At 35.9% G+C, this 18222-nt stretch overlaps 1 protein-coding gene and 1 pseudogene across 5 annotated transcripts in view; one reads left to right on the plus strand and one right to left on the minus strand.

The window, feature by feature from the left end:
* Frmpd4 (FERM and PDZ domain containing 4) overlaps window positions 1–18222 on the plus strand; it is a 975050-nt gene that overhangs the window by 382499 nt on the left and 574329 nt on the right. The window lies entirely within an intron of this gene.
* LOC124972183 (coiled-coil domain-containing protein 181-like) overlaps window positions 2246–18222 on the minus strand; it is a 29480-nt pseudogene continuing 13503 nt past the window's right edge.

Raw genomic sequence — 18222 nt, forward strand, 5'->3', positions numbered from 1 at the left:
TAATTTCCACATCTTGTCTGGAATAATTTTTACATTGCATCCTTTTTACCTGGAAAACTTTATTTTTTAACTTTTTAATCTAAACTTGTTCCATGTAGCATTCTCTAATCTCCCAATGCTGGGGTAAATAACTCAAGTAGTACCTTATAGGGCTACGATAATCTAACTGCTTGAACAGATTAGCCTTTGAATATGTAGTGGCTTAGGTTTTGTTCACATAAAACCCCAAACCAGTGTTCCTGATGGGGTTTCGTTTCCACCACATATAGTCAGTAATGGAACATGGAAGATAGATGCTCTTTAATCTTCAATATGAGATGCAAGGTTGCCTGTGTATCATTGCTCAACTGACAGGTGCTGGGAAAATGTGGAAGACTGAGTGGGAGGTTTTAAAGAGCCATGCCCCAAATTGAAGTACATCATTCTAGTTCCATTAACCAAAACCCTACCTGTATCTAACTATAAGGGAACCTAGGAAATTTAGTCTTCTTGTATGCCCTGCCCCTAGTGGACATCCTGGGTGGCCCTACCCTTTTCATAGCATTTATTCCTAGTGTGTTAGATTGCACTTTTGCTTTTAATTCTTAAACCTTCCATGAATGCAAACCTTTTCTGTGTGACTTTATAATTCCTCCTGCTGGAGTTGGAGTATATTTCCTGCCTTATTGTCTGACTTGAACAAAGGGTTTGCTTTGGCCAATAGAACATGGACAGGAGTCACAGTATCAGTTTGGGTAGAAGAATGCCTTTATGGACATCGCACATATCTTTATTGCTTGTAACATTACTGTACAAAGTATTGCTTGGTGTAGCCTATTGGTTCTAGAAGCTAGAGTCACATGAAGCAGCACCATGTGGCAAACTCTAAGCATGAAAACTGATGATTACTGTTGTAAGACACTGTGTTATGCAACTTTATCATGGTAATAGTTGACCCATATAGATTACATTATATTTAAGTTCAGTATTAAGCAATGTCTCATTTATGAACTCTTTGAGGGTAAAGCCCAATTGTATTGTACCTCCTTTGTTCACAGTAGATAATATTTGGTGAATTATGAATAAATCAGAATAAAGCCATACTGCATTCCACATGATGTCAAATATTGACAATCATAGGTATACCTGCTTCTGTACCTCATGCAACAGATTGGATGACTTCATCACTGCCTGTACCACTGCACACCTGGCAGGGAACTGCTGCCTTCCCCTACAGCTTGGGTCCCAGCCCTACATCTGGGCCTGGATCCTCTCATTCTCAGACTTATTTGCTTTCCCTTTGGTTTTAGATGGAAAATATTAGTCTTTTCCAATTGTAAACATTGTATCTATACTTCCAAGAGAGAATTGTAACTAATGCAGATAATCTTGCTAAAGATTATTATTTGACCTAAAGGTTATTATTTTTTTTTATTTCTCTCTCTTCCTCTCATTTCTCCTTTTTTTTTCTTTGTACCATTGATTGAACCCAGGGACAATTAACCCTAAGCAACGTCCCCATCCACTTTTATATTTTGAGACAGGATCTCACTAAGTTACTTAGGGCCTCGATAAATTAATGAGACTAAGTTTGAACCTTCAGTCCTTCTGCCTCAGCCTCCTGAGCCACTGGGATTACAGGTGTGTGCCATCACACCCAGCTATAGTTCTCTTTTTAAATACCACACTGGATGAGCCAATTTTAACAAATGGGTCTACAAGAACTTCGTTTAAAAGTTACATGAAATACAGCACAGCTGTGAAAAAAAGGAAATCCTTTTTGTGATTATCTAGAAAGATCTCCAGATATATTTACTAATCCAAATTAACAAATTACAAGTCTGTTTTAAAAGGTGGGCAAATTAAATACATATATATATTTTTTCAAGTGTTTACATAAAAATTACTGAAAGAATACAAAAAATAAAAACAATTTTTGCAGAAAATTTAAATACTCTTTTATTGACATTTCAAACTACCTTCTGTAAAACAGTGGTACAGAGGGTTATGTTGAGGGAGCGAGGTACACAGGGACCATGTCCCTTCCCAAGTTTTTCATTTCGTTTATTTTGATTTTTTTCCAAACACTGTAAGAGAAGTTTATTTTGTTTCAATGTTACAAAAACATATATTTATTGTCGACATCACCAAAAGATAAATACCTTTTCCATAATTTTGAGTATTATCAAAACATAAGAGCCATAAAAAATCATATACAAAATTTCGATGACAACAGGCTGCCAAATGAAGTATTTAATAGATACCTTCAGCTATAAGGATCTGTAAACTGAAAAGTTTTGGCATCTGGCATGTTACAAAGGTGGTTCTGTAACTGTTTAGAATGTCTTGCTTCTAGTCGAAGTTGTGTAGTTCTCTCCTTCATAGTTTCTTGCTCTGCTAATTTTTCTATGCATTTCCTTCTTAGCCATTGTTTAAAAGCTCTTTCACACCCTTCTGTTCCTTTAAGGAAGAATAAGCATTCCTCTTGTTTTCTTAGTTCTTCTGTCTTCCTTTCTTTCATCTCCTCTTCATGTTTTTTCTTAGGCCACAATCGAAAAGCTTCTTGTGTATCTCTGCTTTCTTGTCTACTGTTCATATCTTCAATTTGCTTTGCTCACTGAATTCTCCTAATTTCTAGAATCTGCTGTCTTTTCTTTTGTAATCATGCTTTAAATACCATGTCATTCTCTTTTTTCTTTTCTTTCTGTTCTTCTATTTTCCATTGTTCTTCCTCTTTCTTTAGACTTTCTCTCCTTTGTTCTAGCTGTCTTTGGAGTTCTTTTTGTCATGGGGAAAGACAGTATGTTAAATTCACTGAAGAAGTATTTGCAGACCATGTCTGGTGATGAGATTTTCCATGTCCTTTACTTCTATCTGAGTTGAGAGCTAAGCTTGGACAAGTCTTGGGGTTGGGTGGTAGCTGAGGATCATGAGCCCATGACACTCCTGTTGAGTGAGTGGCAGCATGAATCTTTACTGCAGACTCTTCTTTCTTGACACTATTGAGAGAGTAATTGGGAGATATGAGTAACAACTGCTGAGGTTCATTTTCTGTACTATTAGTATTATTAATGGGGGCCAAAAAGCCTTGACTCTCAATGTTTTGTAAATTCAGAGGTTCAAACTATCCATCTTACTCTACCAGTATCTTCCTATCTTTGTTCTCTTCACAGTTTCCATCAGTAAGTGATAGCAGCACATTTTCTTTTGATTTTGAACCCTAGGGATATATTACCTTTTAACAAATAAACTAGAATTTCAAAGATACTAATAAGGTATCCACATAAATCTAAGGTTCAAAAAACAGTAACAACAGATTTGTAACATGCTTTTTTGGAATATAAACAGTAGAACTTTAATGTAAAAATTTTTGAAAATATAGTACATATAAAAGAAAAGATAAATATGTGAAATTCCATCAGCCTTGTATAATCACTTAGCCTTCTCTGTTCTTTAACCTTCAATCTGTTTCACATAGGTAATATGAATATATAATTTTAAACTTAAGTTTTTACAAAATTTTATATTCCCACATCATGCCATTCTTTCTGAATATAAAATTAACAACTACATATACCACTATTTATTTATTTCCTATTTCATTAACATTTAGATTGTTTCCAATGTTTTACTTTGGATAACAAATTTGGTGAATAGCTTTATAGTTAAGTCTTTGGATTTCATGAGTAAATTTTTTAAAGACATACTGAGTATTTCAAAACTGATAAAAGTCAGAAGGTAGGTTGAGATGTCATTAAAATAGTATTTAAATTTTATGCTAAAATTTTGGGCATTCTGGTTATTCACAAGTATTAAAGTTGGCAAGCAGTGTTTGTCATGCAAGTCAACCTCATACCAAGACATAAGGCAGTGGTGAAGAGGAAAGCTTGAGTCATGGTAGATGAAACTTCAGGTGGATTTTGATCAAGTAGACTTTGTTTCCTTTTTCTGTAACATAGTAAAATAATGTGATATTGCTCTCTAAATTTAACTATCTTTCAAAAACGCCATCATTTTACAACAGAATGAGCAAATTCAAGGAAATTCATATATGAGAACTTAGAATAAACACCATTCGGCTGCAAAAAATTAATAAAGCAACATTCTATACAGTGATAAAGAATGATCTCCAGGATTTATTAAGTGAAGATATCAAGACACAATAGTACATATGCTTGTATGTGTATCAAAGACATGTAAAAAAAACACAAGAAACTAAAAAAGTGGTATTAGAATTGGGAAGGAGTAGGAGATAAAGAAAATATACTTAGAAAAAGAAAACTGAGTAAAAGCTAGGTATAACTGCACAGGCCTGTAGTCCCAGCTATGCAGGAAGCTGAAGCTGGAGGATATTTGGAGGCCAGGAGTGTGCATCTAGTCTGGCCAACATAATGAGACCTTGTGTCAAAAAAAAAGGAAAATTCAATAAATTAATATATCCCAAAATATGAGAAAATGTTGAAAAATCTACCCTTGATGGATGTATAAATTACACAGTTCTAAGCTATAATTTCTTAGTTTTTAACGATTTTGAATAAATTAAACATAAGAGATAGTTTAATATATTAAGGATATATATCAAAAAGTCTAATAAAAATTCAGATCTCTAAAATTTTAATGATGATTTTTATTAGAAAATTAAGATAAAACTCAAAGAGCATGTATTTATAAAAATGATCTCTTTTTGTATAGAATTGAGTACTCCAAAGCAAACTTCCTTCAATTTTAATATCTAGATAAGGTTTTCTCTGATAGGATTATAAATAAAAATGTTTTGTTCTCTAACCCTAGCAAGGAAAGCATGTCTGATGAATTTTTAAAACTTAAATTTTATTAATTTTTGACAGTATTCTTAAATACCTTATCATCTGACATCTTCCCACTTACCAAAGGGGACAACTTCATGGTTTTTTGAGGAGAATCACATTCTAGGCATCTATTGATGGATGTTTCCTTTAGGACTGTAATTTGATTATAGTGCTATTAGTTCATAATTTGGCTTTCCGGTTGAAATTATGTTGACAGGCTGAGGAATAGAGTGCTATTTAACTAAGTTGATGAACACATAGGAGGCAATAAAGTATCTAATCCTTCTCTACTGGTTAATCCTTTACTTTATCTCTCTTTGGTACTGTTACAGTCCTGTAAATTCTGTAAATTTCCATTTATTTGGAATATAATGATGTGCTAAGTAGTCTATTACATGTACACATGCTAACATTTTTGAAAGATCATCTGAACACAAGAAGATGTGTGCATAAAACTATGCTGGACTTAATTCATAGTTTTACTGCTGACCTAGAAGTCATTTAAGAATTTTTGCTGTGTCCTAGGTCAGGAGTCAGAGATTGTCAGACTACGGTCTTTGAACCAAATATAAACCACTGCCTATGTTTGTATTAAAGTAAGAGTGGTCCTCATATTTATAAATGATTCTAAGAAATCAAAAGAAATTGGTCACAGTGGTTCACACCTATGATCCCAAGCTATTTGGGAAGTTGAGGCTGGAGTATGGCAAGTTCAAACCTAGTCTGGGCAAAGTAATGAGATTCTGCCTCAAAAAAGTATAATATTTCATGATACATGAAAATTATGAAATTCAAATTTTAGTGTCCACAAATAAAGTGATTTTTGGAACATAGCTGTCAGTGCTTATTCATTTATATGTTGTTCATGGCTAAAACAGCAGAGTTGAGTAGTTTCTGCTGAGACCACATGGTTCATAGTCAAATATCTGCTCCTTTATAGAAAGTGTGTTGGACTCAATCCTATGTCATCAAATATCACAAGTGTTTCTTGTTGGAAAGGGAATTTCAAATGAATGTGCAGATAGAGATTTAGATATATATTTATCGTTCTGGGTTTTAAAAACTATGCATAAGTGGGGCTTTGAACAATATCACTTTGCACTTCAGATGTTTCTCTGTATGAGTGTTGCTACTAAAAAGAGTGATTTCTCTCCCCAGATTTCAAACAACTTAAATAGGAATTGTGTTTTAAGTGTTTATGTTCTGCTCTTGTGCACCAAGAAGATATAGTAACTCACACATGCTATGCAGTAAAGGATTAAAAGCAAAGTATTGATGAAGTGGTTCCCCTTTGTCCACTGCTGGTTTTGCTGCTACAAGTAGATGCTCTGAAGGAAAGTGCAGAAACCACACTGGAAAAGTTGGCTTGCTTAAGACAATAAAAGAAAAGGAAGGGCATATTGACCCCCAAGCCCCACCCTATAAGATTATGCAGTGACTACCTACTTCCATGGAAGTGGAGCATCCTCCATTGAAACATGGGTAGTTTATTTAAGGACACCTACACTTAGTAGGTATGTGATTTAAATTACAGTTACATTTTAAAGTAAAAATGTCTTTTTATATTTCTTAAGTTTATCAGAATATTTTAGTTGCAAAGAAGGAATGCTTGACTGTCAGTCACTTAAATACTGTATTTCCAAAAGTAGGTGGTTCCTGGGTTGAGGTTTATTGACTCAGGTCAACAAGGATCCAAGATTTTTCCCTTTTTCTTCTATGTCAGCCTCGGGCTTTGTCACCTCATGTGTATAAAGTAGTTGCCACACCTCCAGGCATCATGTTGTTTTATAACTGGGTTCAGAAATGGGGTGGCTGGAGTATTATGAGCATTCTCCTTTTGTGGCTCTTACTTTTTATCATGGAGGAACATCCTTGCTGGAAGCTGAGAATTTCTCCTTAGAATCTTATTGACCAAAATGGCCCACCTGTCTAAAGATCTTAACACTTAGAATCAGGGTTCCGGTAGAAGAGAGGAAAAAAGGAAGGGAAGTTAAGATAGCAGTCAACACACTTTTCTCCAATAATTTCCCTGTTGTTCAGAAATGGACTTGGGAAACCACAACAAGGCTGTTGTTTTTACAACACTTGAATTTGGGAAGTAGCTAACAAGCATCCAACTGAATACTCAGATTCTTGTAGAAATATATTATCCTTACTGTTTTATGGCTAAGTCGAAAGTATATTCATTAGGATGATATCAGCAGCAAGTAGTAGAAAACACAAAAAATAAATAAAGAAAAGGACCATTTATTATCTCACAAAAGAAATGTGGAAATAGGGTCATTTTGGAATTGTTTAACTGGATTCAGGGTCTCTGGCTTTTGACACCTTTTCAGTGTGCCATTTCAGCATTTTGAGTGTCCCTCTTGTGGTTGCAGAATGGCTGCAATAGTTGCAGATACCATATCTTCACACAGAAAAGACCAAATGTGAGGAGAAGAGAGCAGGTTTGTTCCTTCCATGCCTCCCTTCCTGAGAGTATGGAGAATTTTCCCAAAATTCACGTAGTAGAGTCCCCCATTCTTGCGTTGTCCAGAATTGCCACCATATCCCAAATCTTTCCTAAATTTACTTGGTGTGGAGAATCACCATGGTTGCTGTAGATTAGCAGGCATTGGCAAGCTTGATCTATGGAGCAAATCCAGCCCACTACCTGTTTTTGTAAATAAAATTTTATTAGAGCACAATTCTGGCCATCACTTACATATAATTAATGGTTGATTTTTGCACTAAAATAACTGAGTTACATGGTTGCAACAGAGATCATATGGTCCACAAAGTTTAAACTACTTAGTATCTGTCCCTTTATAGAAAATATCTGCCAACCTCTGTTTAAGAGACCCTGTGGTTCTCAACTAGGGGAAGCTCTTGGGAAATGCCCCAGGGGATGTTTTAATTGTTTAAGACAGATGGAATGTGGGTGCGATAGGTACATGGTAGGAAGGGACCAGAGATGCTCATCATCCTAACATGATTGAGACACTCCTAGAAATTGAAGAGCTATCCCACTCAAAATAGCAGTGGCATCTTACCTTGACAAATAGGCTTATATGATCAAGAGTCAATTTTTAGCATGGAGAGGACCTCAGCACCCCTGCCCCATTCCACTGCCAGCCCAGTCCATGTCCATCTGATGCCTCTGCAAAATTGAAACTCTATTGGAAAGAAGGTGAGGAAATGACTGTTGGTTAGGCCACAAAGAGCACTGGCTCTGGAGAGCACAGAGGATTTGCTAAATTAATATCCAGAAGAGAGAGTTCCATGAGTACTAGATAATTATGGACTGACTCATCAGCTGATGATAGTGGTGACCTTGATAGGGAACAGCTCATAATGCTGGAGTTTTACACGAGTAGAAAATGTGCTTCCATGCATCCCATATGGTGCAGAATTTGAGTTTACAAAAACTGAAGAGGTCTTTTCTTTTTGCTTTCCTGTAATGAACAAGTTATCTCCAGCAAGCATGTGTGAATCATATGATTGAAAGTAAGTTATTGAGGATAATCATAAAAATTAAGTAATTAAAATAATTTTTATTTGTGTTTATGATAAAACTAATTAAATTCATAGGCAACATTGTTTGAATGTCATATTGAAAATAAATTCAAAATCATGCATTTCTCATTGATTAAGGTACAATAGTTCATAATAAAAATGTCTTAGCTATACTTTTATACTGCATCTATAGTCATAACTATATAACTGTATTAATGGAGACATAGTGATAGATACGAAATATATGCTTAATATTCCCATAAATGAGTAGGTGTACTCATATTTTAAACATAATATTGATGATTGTAGTACTCTGGTTTTTTTCCATCAAAATTCACAGTAAGATTTTTTTCTGCTGTTACTTAGTACACACACGTACAAGTGTGTGTATATACACATGCACGCATACACACATAATTAAAACAAGTTTTACAAAATAGTATGAGTCAGAAACAGATTCTCTTCATTTTTATCCTTTTCCATATTCTTAATTCTGTTAATCATAGCCCACTGAAGTAGTTTCAATAAGTTGCAGCCATGTTTGAGAAACACTAGGGTGTGGATGTATGATCATTTACCCTTCTGGGAGCTCTTTCCTCTTCTTGGAACTTGGCTCCCCTTCCTTTGAGAACTTCTTTCCTGGCCAACCATTGTGTACTAAAGTGTCTGCTGATCATCAGACCTCAGGCTCAGGCAGAACCAGTGAGAGCGCTCACCCCTAGTGTTTTGAACTTTTGCTGACAAAGGTCAGCTTGGTTCTTCTATATTGACAAACCTTTAGGAATGTAAGTCTGAAGCTCCCTGCAATTTAGGTGCCAGTTTCAGGGGATTTCTGCCTGAGATCCTGAGCCAGCATCATGTGAGGTATTGGACAAAAGGACCCTTCAAGACATCCATGCTCTGCATCCAGCCATGTGAGAGGTCAGTACACTTTGGTAGGTTTACTCATGTAAGCTGATATTTTGTTCTTTCTTCATCTAGTCTAAGCCGGTTTCTGTCTTGAAAGGATTCTAAGTAAAATGCACTAACCAGTACAGAAAGTGTCAACCCTGGAGATGGTCATGTACTGACTGGCAAAGAATATTTTCTTGCATTAGAAATGATGTAAGTTTTCCAAACCATATAGCCATTGCTCATCTCAGTGAGTCAGGAGATGTGAATGCATTAGAAGTGATAGAAGATAAACCTAACGTGTGTGTGTATGTGTGTGTGTGTGTGTGTGTGTGTACATATGGTCACATTTGTGTAGATAGTGAAGGGGAAATATGAGAAAGGAGGGGAAAATAGGCAAGTGGGTTAGTTGGTTAGATGGGGAAGATTTATTGGGGAAAAATAAACATGTCATTAACAGAGAAATTCATTTTCCCCATAATTCTACTTGTGCTCTTCTTAGTATTTGCAGAGATAAGAGTACCTAACACTTGAGGGTGTGCTTTGGTGGCAAATAAACAATTTATACTTTGAATTGGAGGCAATCAGACTGGACTAAGAAGTGAAGAAGGAGGTAGACATTCTTGCTGTATAATATTCCATTGTATGAAGATGCTGAAGATCTTCAATTTATTTCTCAGCATTCCTGTTGGTGCCTATTTGGGGAGTTTTCCATTTTGACAGTGAACAGCTTCTCTGATCATTCTTGTCCTTATGTGCATACGCCTAGAAGTAAAAATGGCTCTATAACTCTATAACTATCTTTTGTTATCAATTACATTCCCCCCCTTAACAAGACTATATATTCCTTGTAAGAAGAGACTACCTTTTTTGCTATTATCTAACCCCTACAATTATAGAGAATCTGTTGCATAGAAAGTGTACAGGCTTCTTGAACAAGTGTGAGAAGACCCTGGTTTTAATATTTTATTTTGTATTTCATTTGTTCTTTTTAGACATACATGACAGTAGAGTCTTTTTTGACATATTATACTACATGGAGCATTACTGGATTGTAACTTATTAAGATCCCTTTCTTGTTAACCTTTGAGTTTTAAACTGAAACAGGGTACACATGTGTAATAGCTTTGATTGCTCAGCCCATCTGCTTTAATGACTTAAGGTAAATCTGCTGCAACTAAATGACCCCAAAATGTGTAATGTCTCCAAATTTGAAGTCATTTATGCCCTGCTGATGTAAAGTCTCCTCCAAGTGGTGATGCAGGAACCTCACTTGCTCCTGTCCTGTGAATCCATTATTGTCAGCAGCAGCTTCCATGTCTTCCTACTTATCTGCATAATGCAGGAAGATTTTGAAAGGGATGGTGGAGCAGATCGAAGGCAGGTAGAGGACCTGTGCTCATCTCATCAGGAGAACAGGTTCTGAGGTCAGGTCTATCCCTCGCAAGAGAGACAGGTAATTGTGTCACAAAGAGATGAAGCTGATCTGGTAATGGGCTGACCAGTCTCTGTCACAGAGATTTCTGTGGAGTTCCAGGAGGTTTATCTTCATTCTTCTCAGAACATAGCTCACTATGTCCTCTGTCCTCTTCTGAGAGCGAGCAAATCCTCCATCTTCAGGACAATTAGGTTTCCCTACAACAGTTGCCTTAGACTGCCACATGTCTCTATGTTCTGTATTCTCCTATTGAATTTTGGCAGTAGAATATGTCATTCTTATACTGGGGAAACTTTGGAAGATAGATACAGCCAGTTCTACTTTGGAAGATAGATACAGCCAGTTCTACTTTAATGCAGCATAAGCATTATTAAAATTATGACACTCTACAAAAGAAAGCACCAGGCTGACAGGAGCAATGGTTGAGGGGCACAACACTTAAAATACACAAAACCTTTGCCAGTGACACATTTTTAAAAGAAGCAAGCTAATGGTAATGATAACAGTTTTGCATATGTTGAATGATTGGGAAGTATGTAATACTATAATACATATATCCCATTCCCTTAAAAAGAACTGAAGTTTGCTTGTGGAAGTGGATGTTGGAAGAGTTGCAGATACTGAGTTACTGTGAAGGGGTGGAAGAAAGATGCTCAGAAATTAGAGGGGAAGTTTTAATACTAGATGGGAACGGATATGGCTTCTCATACATGCTGTGGACTGAGGTAACTGTCTTATTGAGGGAGGTGTGTGTTTGTACACACGTGATTATTTCGTGTGCACCTCTACAAGTCTGTTTACCTGGGTGTAGTTTTCTACATTCATAGCACTTCTGTCAGATGAAATTGTGCATAAGTGAACATGAGATTTGCATTGTACTTAAAGCATTCCCTAATGCATTAATCCCATTGAAACAATTTCTCATTTGTAAAACAAGTGTTATAGCTAAACTGAATGTACCAGAATAATGCAGGTGGTTGCAAGTAGGTACACTGTGGTATCTCTTTGTTGCTATGCAGTTCTAATTAGTGCATGCTGTTCTTTATGTGAATGTTTTTTTACCATGTTTTTGACCACCATCATTCTCAGAGTAGATAATCTGCTTCTAGGTAATGAATTCACTGTAGTTTGGAAGCTACTGTTGCTGGTGTAACATGCTGTTTTCTTTCTCTTTGAGGCGAATGCCTCTATATTCTTTTCTTTGTAGCATTTTCTCCTCATTGGTAATCAACACAAATCATAAATAACCCTTACTTCAATAGTTCCTCTGTGGCTTTCATTCCATTTAATCTACAGATTGCTCTTTTCCTAATATTGCTCCAAGATATAATTATTTTCTTTAAGAGGAAGGCAGAAGGATTTCATGTTCTTTAGAATACCAATGTGTACAAAATAAGTGATAATTTCTGGTACAAAATAGATAATTTTTATATTGCCTTATTTTATTGACTCAGGAAGGATGTTCAGGACCTTATTTATTAATATTATTATGAATACTGGTAATAGCAATGCTCTTTGTATTGTTAATTACAAATATTAGAAATGTTGATAATATTAGAGTATTACTAGTATTGTTACTAATATGAATATTAATGCTATTACATAGTTCTGCAATTTTACTATTTCCTACTATTTATATTAGTAATTACCACTTCCTGAATGTATGGGTGATATTACTCCTAAATACAATGCCTGTTGTTACTGCTGCTGTGGTTCTACTACAATGTATCAAGAGCTTACTGAGTCCCAGGCACTTTGATAAGCATTTCATAAACAATATCTTGGTGTTTTTTTCTTTACAACAACCCAGGGAGATGGGTTATATTGTCATTCCCACTTCTCAGAGGAAGAGGTCACCAAGGGCCTAAAAGGAGAAGTAACTTAATCAAGGAAGAAGCAGAGTCAGGACTTGACCATTGCTCCAGAGTCCCTATTTGTAACTACTGTGTATACTGCAGGAGTGAATGCCACTCAGATATGCTGTTATCATTTGCCTCCTGTGATCATACAGAGCTACCTTTTAAAATAATAATGCTATCTCTTTTATGGAAAAATATTATTTGTATTTTGTTGCATTTTATATATTTATAGCTATAGAATCAAATAATAATCATCTCATCTCTAACAATGTGAATGTTAGTGAAAGTAACTCCTCCACCTCGGGTTTCATTTTTTGGCTCTGGGGATGGAACCCAGGACGTTGTGCAGGCTAAGCATATGTTCTACCATAGAGCTATACCCCCAGGCTTTTCTACTCTTTTTTAAAAGAGAATGATTTTTATCACCACTACCAAAGGAAATACAGCCATTAAGCGTTCCAAAAGTTTTCAATAGCCCTCTTTCTAGATAACCATTCTGCTATATCTTCCCTTTTTCCTTTGAACTCATGTTACCTGTGAATTTTGTTTCTGAATTAAATGGATATGATTTACTCAAAACAACAGTAGCTGTTGTGAAATGTCAGAGAATGTTAAAAAAAATCTGCATTGTAGGGGTTAATCTTAAATTTCAGATGAACTAGTTATTTTCCTCCTAGAATAATTGTTGGAGGGTCTGATGACTAATTTTTGGTGGCACAAATAATTAACTCTAGTGTGGTGATTGCTTTCTCATATTTAACAGCATTTATCCAATTGGTAACTATATAAAACTCAGGATTAATCGAGGTAGGGTTGTGTGGTGCATTTTGGACAACCCAGTATCAAACCCAAAAAAACTGCTGGTGGTTTCTAAGGAGAAGAAAAAGAGCCTTGTAGGAATAAAGGCTTTGGAATTACTGTAGTACCTTCTCCTTGGAATAGACATGGTTGCTTGAGGCATGGTAGTTGGCAGAACAGATCCCCCACTCAGAATACAGTAGTAAATTGGATCCAGACTTTTCTAGAAGCAGATGCACGTTTTTTGTGACTTGCTTCCTGTTTATCATTTTCAATGACATTTACAATTAGTGCCCTTGAAACTGAGGACCAAAAGTGCCAGGGAGAGTTAGTCTGTGTAGCAGTGAGTCATAGTGGTGATAACATATGCTTTCAGAGTCACTGCCCACCACAGACACCCTGACAGCAGCATCTGGGGTTTAGGCAAATCTGGGAAGACTCCTCTGCTTTCACCCCTAGCAGGTGAAATGTCCTTTTGTGTGTTGAACACGACATTTTGAGGTTAGGGAGATTCCTTCTTCACCTAATGTGATCTGCTTATGTTGCAAAACAGTGAAATTTGATATATTTATTTTCCCTCTAATCACAAATTTTGTGATCAGCTGTAGAATTTACCTATATATATCTTTAGCTTTATGAATTTCTTCACTACTAAAATGTCCAGATTGATTGTGTTAAGAATCACCCTTTATCTTATAGTGAATATTTTACTAGTAATATCGTTTGGACTGCCTCCTTATATTACATCATGAAAAAAGGAGGAATTTGCCAGTGACTTGGGAGGCAGAGGCAGGAGGATCGAAATTTTCAGGCTAACCTCAGGAACTTAGCAAGACCCTGTCTCAAAATAAAAAGTAAAAAGGGCTGGGGCATGGTAGAGTACAAGTACTGCAAGGAAAAAAGTGGAGAAGGAATGAGAGAAGAGAGGGCCCAATTTTTGTATATAGGTAAAACTGAGATCGATGGTTCAAATTAGGGACTTGTGCCTCCCCAGTGCATGAGTAGCCCTAAACAGAGATATCCCAGATTCCTTGATATTTGTTGTTGAGATTTCCCCAGGATGTTGAATAAGATAAACTTTTCCAATTATTCCTTCCCCTTATCTGGAGTTGTGTTCCCTCCATATTGCCTGTTCTTTGAGCCCAACATTTTTTGCGTATTAGCCCATTATTATTTAATTATTCTTGACAGTCATAATTTTTCACAATTGAATTTCTTGGTTCCAGTGACCATTTGAAAACAAAATAGAGGTGCTTGAGACCTTGAAGTGTTAAAGTTCAGTTTTGATATCAGCTCTCATTATAAGTCCCCTCACCTAAGTGAATTGTACCCATCAGTTTTTTAATTTGGTGCCAGAAAGTGTTTACACTAGCCAATGCACAGGATTTCTTCTGTCTCTGAGACTATCACTGTTCAGAGTGACTTCATGTGCTCCAGTATGTGCAGATTCTAAGAAAATACCACCATATTAATTAAACTACTCTTTCGTAAACAACCACTAAATGTTAATGGAAACATACAAAAGGCATGGGACTGCCTTTGATTACTATTTAGCAGTTTCACATTAGCAAGACTGAGAAGTGGTGAGGATTCAAGGGAATTAGGATTGTAGTAATAATTGTCAGGGGTCCTAACATTTGGCATACATGAACTACTTTTATGATCTCATAGGATTTGGTCTCATAGAAGTGGTTTTGTGCACACACTATTGTCTTCAATTTGAGAGAAGCTGGTTGGATGGTAGAATTTTAAGCAGGGGTGAATATCAAGGGGTTTCTCTTAGGTCTGGAAAAATTCCTAAGGGAACCCATTTGACTCAGGGTTTTAAAGGCTTCTGTGATTTAAGTTTGTAAGTTGTTCCTGCAGCCAGTGGAATGGTTCTGAAATGCTTGTGAAATAATTCAAGGTGGGGACAGAACAGTTGCATTTTATGGGAAGATAATATAAAGGACTTTCCATCTGAAACCCCTGTATCCCAAAGCTAATTGGGATCATGTGACATGTGTATGACATGAACAAAGATAATATGATTTTATACATACACATAATTTAAGAAAATACAAATTAGTCTTCTGGGAGTAAATAGAAATACACCATCTCTGATGGGTTATAATGTTTTTGAGTAAGTCAGTGCCTCTCAATGTGTGTGAGGAGAACAATTGTGCCCTTAAGGGAACTTTGACAATGTTCAGAGACATCATTTTTGGTTGTCACAAGTGAGAGGGTGCTACTGGTATCTAGTGTATGAAGGCCAGGAAAATTATGCTTTATGTACCTTTCAATGAGCAAGACAGCAACCCTGCAACAAAAATGGCCTGGCCTAAGAACAATCTGAAGGGTAGCACTGCAATATTGAGAAATGTGATCTAAAGGTTTAGATGTGGAAGAACCACACATGGAAGGTGTATGGGACCCTGAATGAAATAGTACAGCAAAACACCCTTATTACCCTCCCCACTCCAATAATTTCACTGGACTTAGATAATAAAAAAGGTAAACTTTGAGTTAATGCACTTCTACTTTAGAATCATTCTGTTACGTCAAATAGCCTCTCTGGCTAAAAGATTCAAAGCTAGGCTGAAACATATTCCTGCAATATTATCAGAATACCATATATACACAACTTCAGTGAATGACATGCATCCTTACTGTGGGGCCATCAAACACGAAACAGAATAGTTTAGGAAGCTTTTTATATGCTCAGATTTGAAATGGGGAAACAGACTTTATCAGAGAATAAATAACTGAAAGTTTCTAAAAGTTATTTTGCACCCTTTTGAAATTTTTAGAGGGAAAAGACACTGATTCTTTATTAGGTCTTATTTCACTTCAAAGTATTTCTTTCATCTTCTTTGACATAGTGCTTCCCTAATACAGCTATTAAACCTACTATTCATGATGAGTCTTGTATATTAACACATACGTGAATGTAGCTTTCTGATGCCATGAGACAAGAATTTTAGGACAAATAATAAGGAACCTAGGAAAAAGAATATATGTATATATATGTGTGTGTGTATGTGTGTATGTGTGTGTGTATGTGTGTATGTGTGTTTGTGTGTGTGTATGTATGTATATATACACACATATATAATTTATATTAGATTGCCGGCAAGGAGAATTAAGAAGTAATTAGCGTAATCAATAAGAAAGGGAAAATATTTTTTAATGTATGATCGCCTTAAATAGGATAGAAAGAGTTACTAAGGTGGGTTACTAAGACGTTGGTTGTATTTTCTTGGTGATCACTGTCTTTGTCATGTATTTGAGATTTCACAGGATTGAAGAGACCAGAAATTGCTAAATATTTTTTTGTGTGTATCGCATATACATTAAGACATAACATACTCCAAAAAAAAAGACTCTACACTAAGAATACAAATAACCCAATCAACAAATGAGCTAAGGATATGAACAGACACTTCACAGAAGAAGATCTACAAGCAATCAACAAACATATGAAAAAATGTTCAACATCTTTAGTAATAAGAGAAATGAAAATCAAAATTACCCTAAGATTCCATCTCACCCCAGTTAGAATGGCAATTATCAAGAACACAACAACAATAGGTGTTGGCGAGGATGTGGGGGGAAAAGTATACTCATACATTGCTGGTGGGGCTGCAAATTAGTGCAACCACTCTGGAAAACAGTGTGGAGACTCCTTAGAAAACTTGGAATGGAACCACCATTTGACCCAGCTATCCCACTCCTCAGCCTATACCCAAAGGACTTAAAATCAGCATACTACAGAGATACAGTCACATCAATGTTCACAGCTGCTCAATTCACAATAGCCAGATTGTGGAACCAACCTAGATGTCCTTCAGTTGATGAATGGATAAAGAAACTGTAGTATATATATACAATGGAATATTACTCAGCCATAAAGAATAATAAAATTATGGCATTTGCAGGCAAATGGATGCAGTTGGAGAATATCATGCTATGTGAGATAAGCCAATCTCAAAAAGCCAAAGGACGAATGCTCTCACTGATAAGTGGATGATGACACATATGGGGGGTGGAAAGGGGGCAAGAATGGAGGAAGGAGGGACTCTATAGAGGGATAAGAGGGGTGGGAGGGGTGCGGGGGGAGAAAAAAAATAACAGAATGACTCAAAAACTATTACCCTAGGTAAATGTATGATTACACAAATGGTATGCCTCTACTTCATGTACAAACAGAAACAAGATGTATCCCATTTGTTTACAATAAAAAGGAATTTAAAAAAGAACAAAATGAATCAAAGAATGAATAAATTCAGTGGTTAAAAAAAGACATAACGTTTTTGCATCTAGAGCATAGGTTTACAAATTCTTTTACAGGTCTAATCTGGCCTACTGCCTGTTTTTATAAATAAAGTTTTATTGGAACATGGCCATACCCATGAATTTACATATTTTTCTGTCTGATTTCTAGCTATAGTGGCAGAGTTGAATAGTTGCCAAGGAGGTTGTATGGTCTATCTATAAAGCCTAAACTATTTACCATGTGGCCCTTTAGAGAAAGTTTGCTAAACAATTTATGTGTTTTGAGCTAACTTTTAGACTTCTCTGTACGTTTTAATTATATAGTAATTTTATGCACATAATAAAGTAGAATATGAACTAACAACTTAGTTGAGGTATTCCTCAAACTTTTGTATACGTAACACAGAAGTTGGTTCATATGAACCACTTTTCAATGCCAATTCAAATCTGAAACCAAAACTATGATTTTCTACAAAATATTTTCCTTGATACCACAAAAAGCATGGGTGATGCCTCTTTTCTTGAATGAGTGCTTCATAATTGCCTTTGGGATTTTCATACAGACTGACAAATTCCAGTTTACTTGTTTTGTTGTAGACTTGATCTCTGCAAAAGCTGTCCACTGAATTTTTCTCCACAGCAAAAACCAAGACTTTTATTCTTTCCTCAGATGGTCTTTAAATATAATCATGTACTAACT

This window comes from Sciurus carolinensis, chromosome X, assembly GCF_902686445.1.
Source record: "Sciurus carolinensis chromosome X, mSciCar1.2, whole genome shotgun sequence".
Taxonomy (NCBI): domain Eukaryota; kingdom Metazoa; phylum Chordata; class Mammalia; order Rodentia; family Sciuridae; genus Sciurus; species Sciurus carolinensis.